Source organism: Scyliorhinus torazame, unplaced genomic scaffold (genome assembly GCF_047496885.1).
Source record: "Scyliorhinus torazame isolate Kashiwa2021f unplaced genomic scaffold, sScyTor2.1 scaffold_1649, whole genome shotgun sequence".
In the NCBI taxonomy this organism is placed as follows: domain Eukaryota; kingdom Metazoa; phylum Chordata; class Chondrichthyes; order Carcharhiniformes; family Scyliorhinidae; genus Scyliorhinus; species Scyliorhinus torazame.
In genome coordinates, this window is record NW_027309376.1 from 11,738 (window position 1) to 22,354 (window position 10,617).

Genomic DNA, 10,617 nt, shown 5'->3' on the forward strand with positions numbered 1-10,617 from the left:
CATCGCTGGGTAAACCCTCCCCCAGGAACTTCCGACAGGGAGTCCCCGGCACATCCTGGGATTCGAGATTTGCCCCAATCTGACACCGAGGAGCCAGCACATTATGGGGCTGGAATCTCACATCACTGGTCTGACCCACACACTACTCCGGAGTCACGGTAACGTGTCTAACTCTGATCTCAGTGGCTGCTGATTAACGGCTGACATTCCCAGCGAGGCCCAGACCAGGAACAAGTCAAAGATAAACTTCCTTTGGGATGTGAAAGGTGATATTTGAATCTTTCTTTCCTCAGATTAAACCTGGAGCCAGGCTGGAGTCCGGTGGACACGGATCCACATCCCTATTTCCAGGTGGATTTCCTGGTTCCCACCTTCATATCGGGGGTGATTACTCAGGGTGGTCCGCGGGCCGGAGGCTTCATCACCAAATACCGATTAATGTACAGCTACGACGGCACCAGCTTCATAAACTTCACCGGCTCCACCGACTGGACAAGGCCCGCCAGGGTATGTGGGCAGCGGCAGGCGGGGGTTACCGGGGTGGGGCTGACCCAGGGGGGAGTGACTGTGGGGGGGGTGGTTACTGGGCGGATGTTGGGAGGTGGGTGTTGGGGGTGGGGTGGGGTGTTGGGGGGGGTGTTGGGGGTGTTGGGGGATGGGTGTTGGGGGGATGGGAGTTGGGGGTGTTGGGGGGATGGGTGTTGGGGGGGGGTGTTGGGGGGGTGGGATGTTGGGGGGATGGGCGTTGGGGATGTGTGGGGGGGTGGGTGTTGGGGGGGGGTGTTGGGGGGATGGGTGTTGGGGGGATGGGAGTTGGGGGTGTTGGGGGGATGGGCGTTGGGGGTGTTGGGGGGATGGGTGTTGGGGGGGTGTGGGGGGGTGGGTGTTGGGGGGGGGTGTTGGGGGGGTGGGATGTTGGGGGGATGGGCGTTGGGGGGGTGTGGGGGTTGGGTGTTGGGGGGGTGAGGTGTTGGGGGGGGTGAGGTGTTGGGGGGGGGTGAGGTGTTGGGGGTGTGGGGGGGGGTAGGTGTTAATGGTGAGTCAGGGGGTGGGGATTTTGCTGCATTAATGATTATGCGGCTCTGGGTGGGTGACGGACTGTGGGTGACAATGAGCACAGTGCGATCCCACTAACCAGTGATACTGAGCACAGTGCGATCCCACTAACATGTGACACTGAGCACAGTGCGATCCCACTAACCCGTGACACTGAGCACAGTGCGATCCCACTAACCCGTGACACTGAGCACAGTGCGATCCCACTAACCAGTGATACTGAGCACAGTGCGATCCCACTAACCCGTGACACTGAGCACAGTGCGATCCCACTAACCGGTGACACTGAGCACAGTGCGATCCCACTAACCCGTGACACTGAGCACAGTGCGATCCCACTAACCCGTGACACTGAGCACAGTGCGATCCCACTAACCCGTGACACTGAGCACAGTGCGATCCCACTAACCCGTGACACTGAGCACAGTGCGATCCCACTAACCCGTGACACTGAGCACAGTGCGATCCCACTAACCCGTGACACTGAGCACAGTGCGATCCCACTAACCCCTGATACTGAGCACAGTGCGATCCACTAACCCGTGACACTGAGCACAGTGCGATCCCACTAACCCGTGACACTGAGCACAGTGCGATCCCACTAACCCGTTACACTGAGCACAGTGCGATCCCACTAACCCGTGACACTGAGCACAGTGCGATCCCACTAACCCGTGACACTGAGCACAGTGCGATCCCACTAACCCGTGACACTGAGCACAGTGCGATCCCACTAACCCGTGACACTGAGCACAGTGCGATCCCACTAACCCGTGACACTGAGCACAGTGTGATCCCACTAACCCGTGACACTGAGTACAGTGCGATCCCACTAACCCGTGACACTGAGCACAGTGCGATCCCACTAACCCGTGACACTGAGCACAGTGCGATCCCACTAACCCGTGACACTGAGCACAGTGCGATCCCACTAACCCGTGACACTGAGCACAGTGCGATCCCACTAACCCCTGATACTGAGCACAGTGCGATCCCACTAACCCGTGACACTGAGCACAGTGCGATCCCACTAACCCGTGACACTGAGCACAGTGCGATCCCACTAACCCGTTACACTGAGCACAGTGCGATCCCACTAACCCGTGACACTGAGCACAGTGCGATCCCACTAACCAGTGATACTGAGCACAGTGCGATCCCACTAACCCGTGAGACTGAGCACAGTGCGATCCCACTAACCCGTGACACTGAGCACAGTGCGATCCCACTAACCGGTGACACTGAGCACAGTGCGATCCCACTAACCGGTGACACTGAGCACAGCGCGATCCCACTAACCCGTGACACTGAGCACAGTGCGATCCCACTAACCCGTGACACTGAGCACAGTGCGATCCCACTAACCCGTGACACTGAGCACAGTGCGATCCCACTAACCCGTGACACTGAGCACAGCGCGTTCCCACATACCCCGTGACACTGAGCACAGTGCGATCCCACTAACCCCTGATACTGAGCACAGTGCGATCCCACTAACCCGTTACACTGAGCACAGTGCGATCCCACTAACCCGTGACACTGAGCACAGTGCGATCCCACTAACCCGTGACACTGAGCACAGTGCGATCCCACTAACCCGTGACACTGAGCACAGTGCGATCCCACTAACCCGTTACACTGAGCACAGTGCGATCCCACTAACCCGTGACACTGAGCACAGTGCGATCCCACTAACCCGTGACACTGAGCACAGTGCGATCCCACTAACCCGTGACACTGAGCACAGTGCGATCCCACTAACCCGTGACACTGAGCACAGTGCGATCCCACTAACCCGTGAGACTGAGCACAGTGCGATCCCACTAACCCGTGACACTGAGCACAGTGCGATCCCACTAACCCGTGACACTGAGCACAGTGCGATCCCACTAACCCGTGACACTGAGCACAGTGCGATCCCACTAACCCGTGACACTGAGCACAGTGCGATCCCACTAACCCGTGACACTGAGCACAGTGCGATCCCACTAACCGGTGACACTGAGCACAGTGCGATCCCACTAACCCGTGACACTGAGCACAGTGCGATCCCACTAACCGGTGACACTGAGCACAGTGCGATCCCACTAACCGGTGACACTGAGCACAGCGCGATCCCACTAACCCGTGACACTGAGCACAGTGCGATCCCACTAACCCGTGACACTGAGCACAGTGCGATCCCACTAACCCGTGACACTGAGCACAGTGCGATCCCACTAACCCGTGACACTGAGCACAGCGCGTTCCCACATACCCCGTGACACTGAGCACAGTGCGATCCCACTAACCCCTGATACTGAGCACAGTGCGATCCCACTAACCCGTTACACTGAGCACAGTGCGATCCCACTAACCCGTGACACTGAGCACAGTGCGATCCCACTAACCCGTGACACTGAGCACAGTGCGATCCCACTAACCCGTGACACTGAGCACAGTGCGATCCCACTAACCCGTTACACTGAGCACAGTGCGATCCCACTAACCCGTGACACTGAGCACAGTGCGATCCCACTAACCCGTGACACTGAGCACAGTGTGATCCCACTAACCCGTGACACTGAGCACAGTGCGATCCCACTAACCCGTGACACTGAGCACAGTGCGATCCCACTAACCCGTGACACTGAGCACAGTGCGATCCCACTAACCCGTGAGACTGAGCACAGTGCGATCCCACTAACCCGTGACACTGAGCACAGTGCGATCCCACTAACCCGTGACACTGAGCACAGTGCGATCCCACTAACCCGTGACACTGAGCACAGTGCGATCCCACTAACCCGTGACACTGAGCACAGTGCGATCCCACTAACCCGTGACACTGAGCACAGTGCGATCCCACTAACCCGTGACACTGAGCACAGTGCGATCCCACTAACCCGTGACACTGAGCACAGCGCGATCCCACTAACCCGTGACACTGAGTTACATTTACTTTCTGCTCTGATTTAGATCTTTGCTGCCAACTCTGACAGTAACACTCCCGTCAGGCGCAATCTCAACAGTCTCATCTTTGCTCGATTCCTCCGGATTATCCCAGTTGAGGAGCACGTTGGGATTTATCTTCGCACCGAAATCCTGGGCTGTCCCTGGCGTGAGTACCGGGCTGGCGGTGCAGCACTCTGGGAGCTCAGCACCGTGCGTCCTTCCCCCTTTAACCCCCTCCCGTCCTGTCCCCTCCCCCTCCCCCTCCCCTATCGCTCCCCCTCTCCCTCCCCCTCCCCTCCCCTCCCCCTCCCCCCCACCTCCCCCTCCCCCCACCTCCCCCTCTCCCTCCCCTCCCTCCCCCCACCTCCCCACACCTCCCCCTCCCCCTCCCACACCTCCCCCACCTCCCCCTCCCCCTCCCCCTCCCCTATCGCTCCCCCTCTCCCTCCCCCTCCCCTCCCCTTCCCCTCCCCTCCCCCACCTCCCCTCCCCCCACCTCCCCCTCTCCCTCCCCTCCCCTCCCCTCCCCCCATCTCCCCACACCTCCCCCTCCCCACACCTCCCCCTCCCCCACCTCCCCTCACCTCCCCTCCCCCTCCCACACCTCCCCCACCTCCCCCTCCCCCTTCCACACCTCCCCCACCTCCCCCTCCCCCTTCCCCTCCCCCTCCCCTCCACCTCCCCCTCTCCCTCCCCCTCCCTCTCCCTCTCCTCCCCCCCCTCTCCCTCTCCTCCCCCTCTCCCTCCCCCTCTCCTCCCCTCCCCCTCCCCCTCCCCTCTCCCTCCCCCTCCCCTCTCCCTCCCCTCCCCTCCCTCTCCCTCTCCCTCCCCCTCCCCTCTCCCCCCTGCCCCCCTCCCCTCTTCCCCCTGCCCCCTCCCCTCTTCCCCCTTCCCCTCTTCCCCCTGCCCCTCCCCTCTTCCCCCTCCCCTCTTCCCCCTCCCCTCTCCCCCTCCCCCTCCCCCTCTCCCTCCCCCTCCCCTCCTCTCCCCCCTCCCTTCTCCCTCCCCCTCCCCCTCCCCTCTCCCCTCTCCCTCCCCCTCTCCATCCCCTCCCTCTCCCCATCCCTATCTGCACCCAATGTCTGCATCTCTCTCTCTATTCCGCTCTCTCTCTCTTCGCCCTCTAGAACATAGAACATAGAACATAGAACAATACAGCGCAGTACAGGCCCTTCGGCCCACGATGTTGCACCGAAACAAAAGCCATCTAACCTACACTATGCCATTATCATCCATATGTTTATCCAATAAACTTTTAAATGCCCTCAATGTTGGCGAGTTCACTACTGTTGCAGGTCGGGAATTCCACGGCCTCTCTCTCTCTTCGCTCTCTCTCTCTCTTCGCTCTCTGTCACTCTCTCTCTCTCTCTTTGCTCTCTCTTTCTCTTCGCTTTCTCTCTCTCTTCACCCTCTCTCTCTCTTTGCTCTCTGTCATCTCTCTCTCTCCCTTCACTCTCTCTCTCTTTCTCTCTCTCTCCTGTTACCTCTCTCTCTCCTGCTCTGTCTCTCTCTCTCACTCTCTCTCTCACTCTCTCTCTTTCTGTCTGTCTCTCTCTCTCACTCTCTCTCTCACTCTCTCTCTTTCTGTCTGTCTCTCTCTCTCACTCTCTCTCTCCGCCGCTCTTTCTCTCTCTCTCCTGTTCTCTCTCTCTCTCTGCCCCTGTCTACATCAATGGGAACGAAGTAGAAAGGGTCGACAGCTTCAGGTTTTTAGGTGTCCAGATCATCAACAACCTGTCTTGGTCCCCCCATGCCGACACTATAGTTAAGAACATAAGAACTAGGAGCAGGAGTCGGCCATCTGGCCCCTCGAGCCTGCTCCACCATTCAATGAGATCATGGCTGATCTTTTGTGGACTCAGCTCCACTTTCCGGCCCGAACACCATAACCCTTAATCCCTTTATTCTTCAAAAAACTATCTATCTTTATCTTAAAAACATTTAATGAAGGAGCCTCTACTGCTTCACTGGGCAAGGAATTCCATAGATTCACAACCCTTTGGGTGAAGAGGTTCCTCCTAAACTCAGTCCTAAATCTACTTCCCCTTATTTTGAGGCTATGCCCCCTAGTTCTGCTTTCACCCGCCAGTGGAAACAACCTGCCCGCATCTATCCTATCTATTCCCTTCATAATCTTATATGTTTCTATAAGATCCCCCCGCATCCTTCTAAATTCCAACGAGTACAGTCCCAGTCTACTCAACCCCTCCTCGTAATCCAACCCCTTCAGCTCTGAGATTAACCTAGTGAATCTCCTCTGCACACCCTCCAGTGCCAGTACGTCCTTTCTCAAGTAAGGAGACCAAAACTGAACACAATACTCCAGGTGTGGCCTCACTAACACCTTATACAATTGCAGCATAACCTCCCTAGTCTTAAACTCCATCCCTCTAGCAATGAAGGACAAAATTCCATTCACCTTCTTAATCACCTGTTGCACCTGTAACCAACTTTTTGTGACTCATGCACTAGCACACCCAGGTCTCTCTGCACAGCAGCATGTTTTACTATTTTATCATTTAAATAATAATCCCTTTCGCTGTTATTCCTACCAAAATGGATAACCTCACATTTGTCAACATTGTATTCCATCTGCCAGACCCTAGCCCATTCACTTAGCCTATCCAAATCCCTCTGCAGACTTCCAGTATCCTCTGCACTTTTTGCTTTACCACTTATCTTAGTGTCGTCTGCAAACTTGGACACATTGCCCTTGGTCCCCAACTCCAAATCATCTATGTAAATTGTGAACAGTTGTGGGCCCAACACTGATCCCTGAGGGACACCACTAGCTACTGATTGCCAACCAGAGAAACACCCATTAATCCCCACTCTTTGCTTTCTATTAATTAACCAATCCTCTATCCATGCTACTACTTTCCCTTAATGCCATGCATCTTTATCTTATGCAGCAACCTTTTGTGTGGCACCTTGTCAAAGGCTTTCTGGAAATCCAGATATACCACATCCATTGGCTCCCGGTTATCTACCGCACTGTTAATGTCCTCAAAAAATTCCACTAAATTAGTTAGGCACGACCTGCCCTTTATGAACCCATCCTGCGTCTGTCCAATGGGACAATTTCCATCCAGGTGCCTCGCTATTTCTTCCTTGATAATTCCAGCATCTTCCCCACTACCGAAGTTAAGCTCACTGGCCTATAATTACCCACTTTCTGCCGACCTCCAGCCCGGCAACGACTCTACTTTCTCAGAAGACTGAGGAAATTTGGCATGTCAGCTACGACCCTCACCAACTTCTACAGATGCACCATAGAAAGCATTCTTTCTGGTTGTATCACAGCTTGGTATGGAGCCTGGTCTGCCCAAGACCGCAGGAAACTACAAAAGGTCGTGAATGTAGCCCAGTCCATCTCGCAAACCAGCCTCCCATCCATTTACTCTGTCTATAATTCCCGCTGCCTCGGAAAGGCAGCCAGCATAATTAAGGACCCCACGCACCCCGGACATTCTCTCTTCCACCTTCTTCCGTCAGGAAAAAGATACAAAAATTTGAGGTCACGTACCAACCGACTCAAGAACAGCTTCTTCCCGACTGCCATCAGACTTTTGAATGGACCGACCTCGTATTAAGTTGATCTTTTCTCTGCACCTTGCTATAACTGTAACATTATATTCTGCAGTCTCTCCTTCCTTCCCTATGTACGGTGCATTGTCTGTACAGCAGGCAGGAAACAACACTTTTCACTGTAACCAATACATGTGACAATAATAAATCAAATCAAAGTCTCTCTCTCTCCCCCCCCTCTCTCGCTCTCTCTGCCCCCCCCCCCCCTCTCTCTTTGGCTCTCTCCCGCCTGTTGTGTTCTGCTTCTTCATGTAGCATAAGTTGCTTCCTTGATGTCTCCTCTGACAAAGGGAGGTTCAGACTTGGCGATAGGTTTAACACATTTATTGAACAGTTAACAATTCTTCGACTCTCCTGCTGATCTTGCTCTAGTCACTCAGTCTAACTAACCAGTCTGCTCTAAGCCATGCGGTGGGTGTGATGCTTCTGATCTGCCCCTGTCTCTCTGAGTGTCGCCTGTGGAAAGAGACAGAGCATGTGTGCCCTGTCCTTTTATATGGGTTGCCCCCTTGTGGTAGTGTCACCACTGGGTGTGGCTTGCTGCCCATTGGTCGTGTCCTATCTTACTGACCTATTGGTTGAAGGTCTGTGTGTCATGATGTCTCTGGTGCTCCCTCTAGTGTTTACCTAGTTGCAGTGTACCTACATTAACCCCTTGTGTGTTTATAGTGATGCATATCACCACACACCCCTCTTTCTCTTTCTTGCTCTCTCTTCCCCCCTCCCCCCGTCCCTCTCTCCCCCCTCCCCAATGTATCCAAGTTTGCAGATGACACTAAGATAAGTGGTAAAGCGAAAAGTGCAGAGGATACTGGAAGTCTGCAGAGGGATTTGGATAGGCTAAGTGAATGGGCTAGGGTCTGGCAGATGGAATACAATGTTGACAAATGTGAGGTTATCCATTTTGATAGGAATAACAGCAAAAGGGATTATTATTTAAATGGTAAAATATTAAAACATGCTGCTGTGCAGAGAGACCTGGGTGTGCTAGTGCATGAGTCGCAAAAAGTTGGTTTACAGGTGCAACAGGTGATTAAGAAGGCAAATGGAATTTTGTCCTTCATTGCTAGAGGGGTGGAGTTTAAGACTAGGGAGGTTCTGCTGCAATTGTATAAGGTGTTAGTGAGGCCACACCTGGAGTATTGTGTTCAGTGTTGGTCTCCTTACTTGAGAAAGGACGTACTGGCACTGGAGGGTGTGCAGAGGAGATTCATTAGGTTATTCCCAGAGCTGAAGGGGTTGGATTACGAGGAGAGGTTGAGTAGACTGGGACTGTACTCGTTGGAATTTAGAAGGATGAGGGGGGATCTTATAGAAACATATAAGATTATGAAGGGAACAGATAGGATAGATGCGGGCAGGCTGTTTCCACTGGCGGGTGAAAGCAGAACTAGGGGGCATAGCCTCAAAATAAGGGGAAGTAGATTTAGGACTGAGTTTAGGAGGAACTTCTTCACCCAAAGGGTTGTGAATCTATGGAATTCCTTGCCCAGTGAAGCAGTAGAGGCTCCTTCATTAAATGTTTTTAAGATAAAGATAGATAGTTTTTTGAAGAATAAAGGGATTAAGGGTTATGGTGTTCGGGCCGGAAAGTGGAGCCGAGTCCACAAAAGATCAGCCATGATCTCATTGAATGGCGGAGCAGGCTCGAGGGGCCAGATGGCCGACTCCTGCTCCTAGTTCTTATATTCTGATGTTCCCCCATCCCTCCCCTCTCTCTCTCTCTCTCTGGCTCTCTCCCTGTCTCCCGCCCTCTTTCTCTCCCTCACTCTCTCTTTCTCACCCTTTGTGTTTTGTCTGATTCCTGGCTGATGAAATGTTTGATGATTTTCCAGCTCATGAACCTACATCGAGGACTGAGCCGGGACTGGCCGCCCCGTCCACTGCTGGTCTGGGGGCCCTGGATAATACCACCGCCTGGCTCATTTCTACAGCAACGCCCCGTGTCCACCCCAGTGATTGTCAGGCTGGCGGGTTCCAGTGTCGGAATGGAGAATGTGTGCGTCGAGCCGCTTTGTGTAACGGTCACCCTGACTGTACGGACTCTTCCGATGAAGAAGGATGTGGTGAGTGACCCTTACTCCAGTAACCATGGCACCCCCCTCCCCCCCCCCCCCCAGGCCTCTGACCCACTGTCGTTGGCTCCTCCCCCTCTGTTAGACTGTCTTTGGTATGGATGCTGGACATGGTCAGTAAGTTTGCAGGTGACACTAAAATAGGTGGTGTTGTAGACAGTGAGGAAGGTTATCAAAAATTGCAGCAGAATCTTGATCAGCCGGGGAAGTGGGCCGGGAAATGGTAAATGGAGTTCAAGACAGATCAGTGTGAGGTGTTGCATTTTGGAAATTCAAATCAAGGTGGGACTTTCACGGTGAATGGTCGGACCTTAGGGAGTATCGTGGATCAGAGGGACCTTGGAGTTCAGGTGCACGGCTCTCTAAAGGTGGAGTCACAGGTAGATCGAGCAGCGAAGGAGGCTTCTAGCATGTTGGCCTTCACCAGTCAGAGCACTGAGTATCGAAGCTGGGAGGTTATGTTGCAGTTGTAAGGATGTTAGTGAGGCCGCACCTGGAGTATTGTGGTCAGTTTTGGTCGCCTTGCTACAGGAAAGATGATATTAAACTGGAGAGAGGCAGAAGAGATTTACAAAGATGTCGCCGGGACTCGAGGGACTGAGTTACAGGGAGGGATGGGACAGGCTGGGACTTTTTTCTGTGGAGTGTAGGAGACTGAGAGGTGATCTTATAGAGGTGGATAGGATCAGGAGAGGCACAGATAGGGTGGATGCACTCAGGTTTTTTCCCAGGGTTGGGGAATTGAGAGCTCGAGGGCAGAGGTTTAAGTGAAGAGAGGAAAGAATGAATGGGAAGCTGAGGAGCAACGTTTTTACAGAGAGGGTGGGGACGTGTGTGGAATGAGCTGCCGGAGGAAGTGGGTGAGGCAGCGACATTGACAACATTTAAACGGCATTTGGACAGATTCATGGACAGGAAAGGTTTAGAGGGATCTGGGCCAAATGCAGGATAATGGGGTTGGCTG

The 10,617-nt window shown here is 54.0% G+C and overlaps 1 long non-coding RNA gene across 1 annotated transcript; it reads left to right on the plus strand.

The window, feature by feature from the left end:
* Window positions 1–296: 296 nt before the first annotated feature.
* Window positions 297–9,639, plus strand: LOC140407615 (uncharacterized). Its single transcript, XR_011939729.1, has 3 exons — window positions 297–507; window positions 4,015–4,156; window positions 9,414–9,639. It is a non-coding gene; the product is annotated as an uncharacterized lncRNA (long non-coding RNA).
* The last annotated feature ends 978 nt before the right edge of the window (window positions 9,640–10,617 follow it).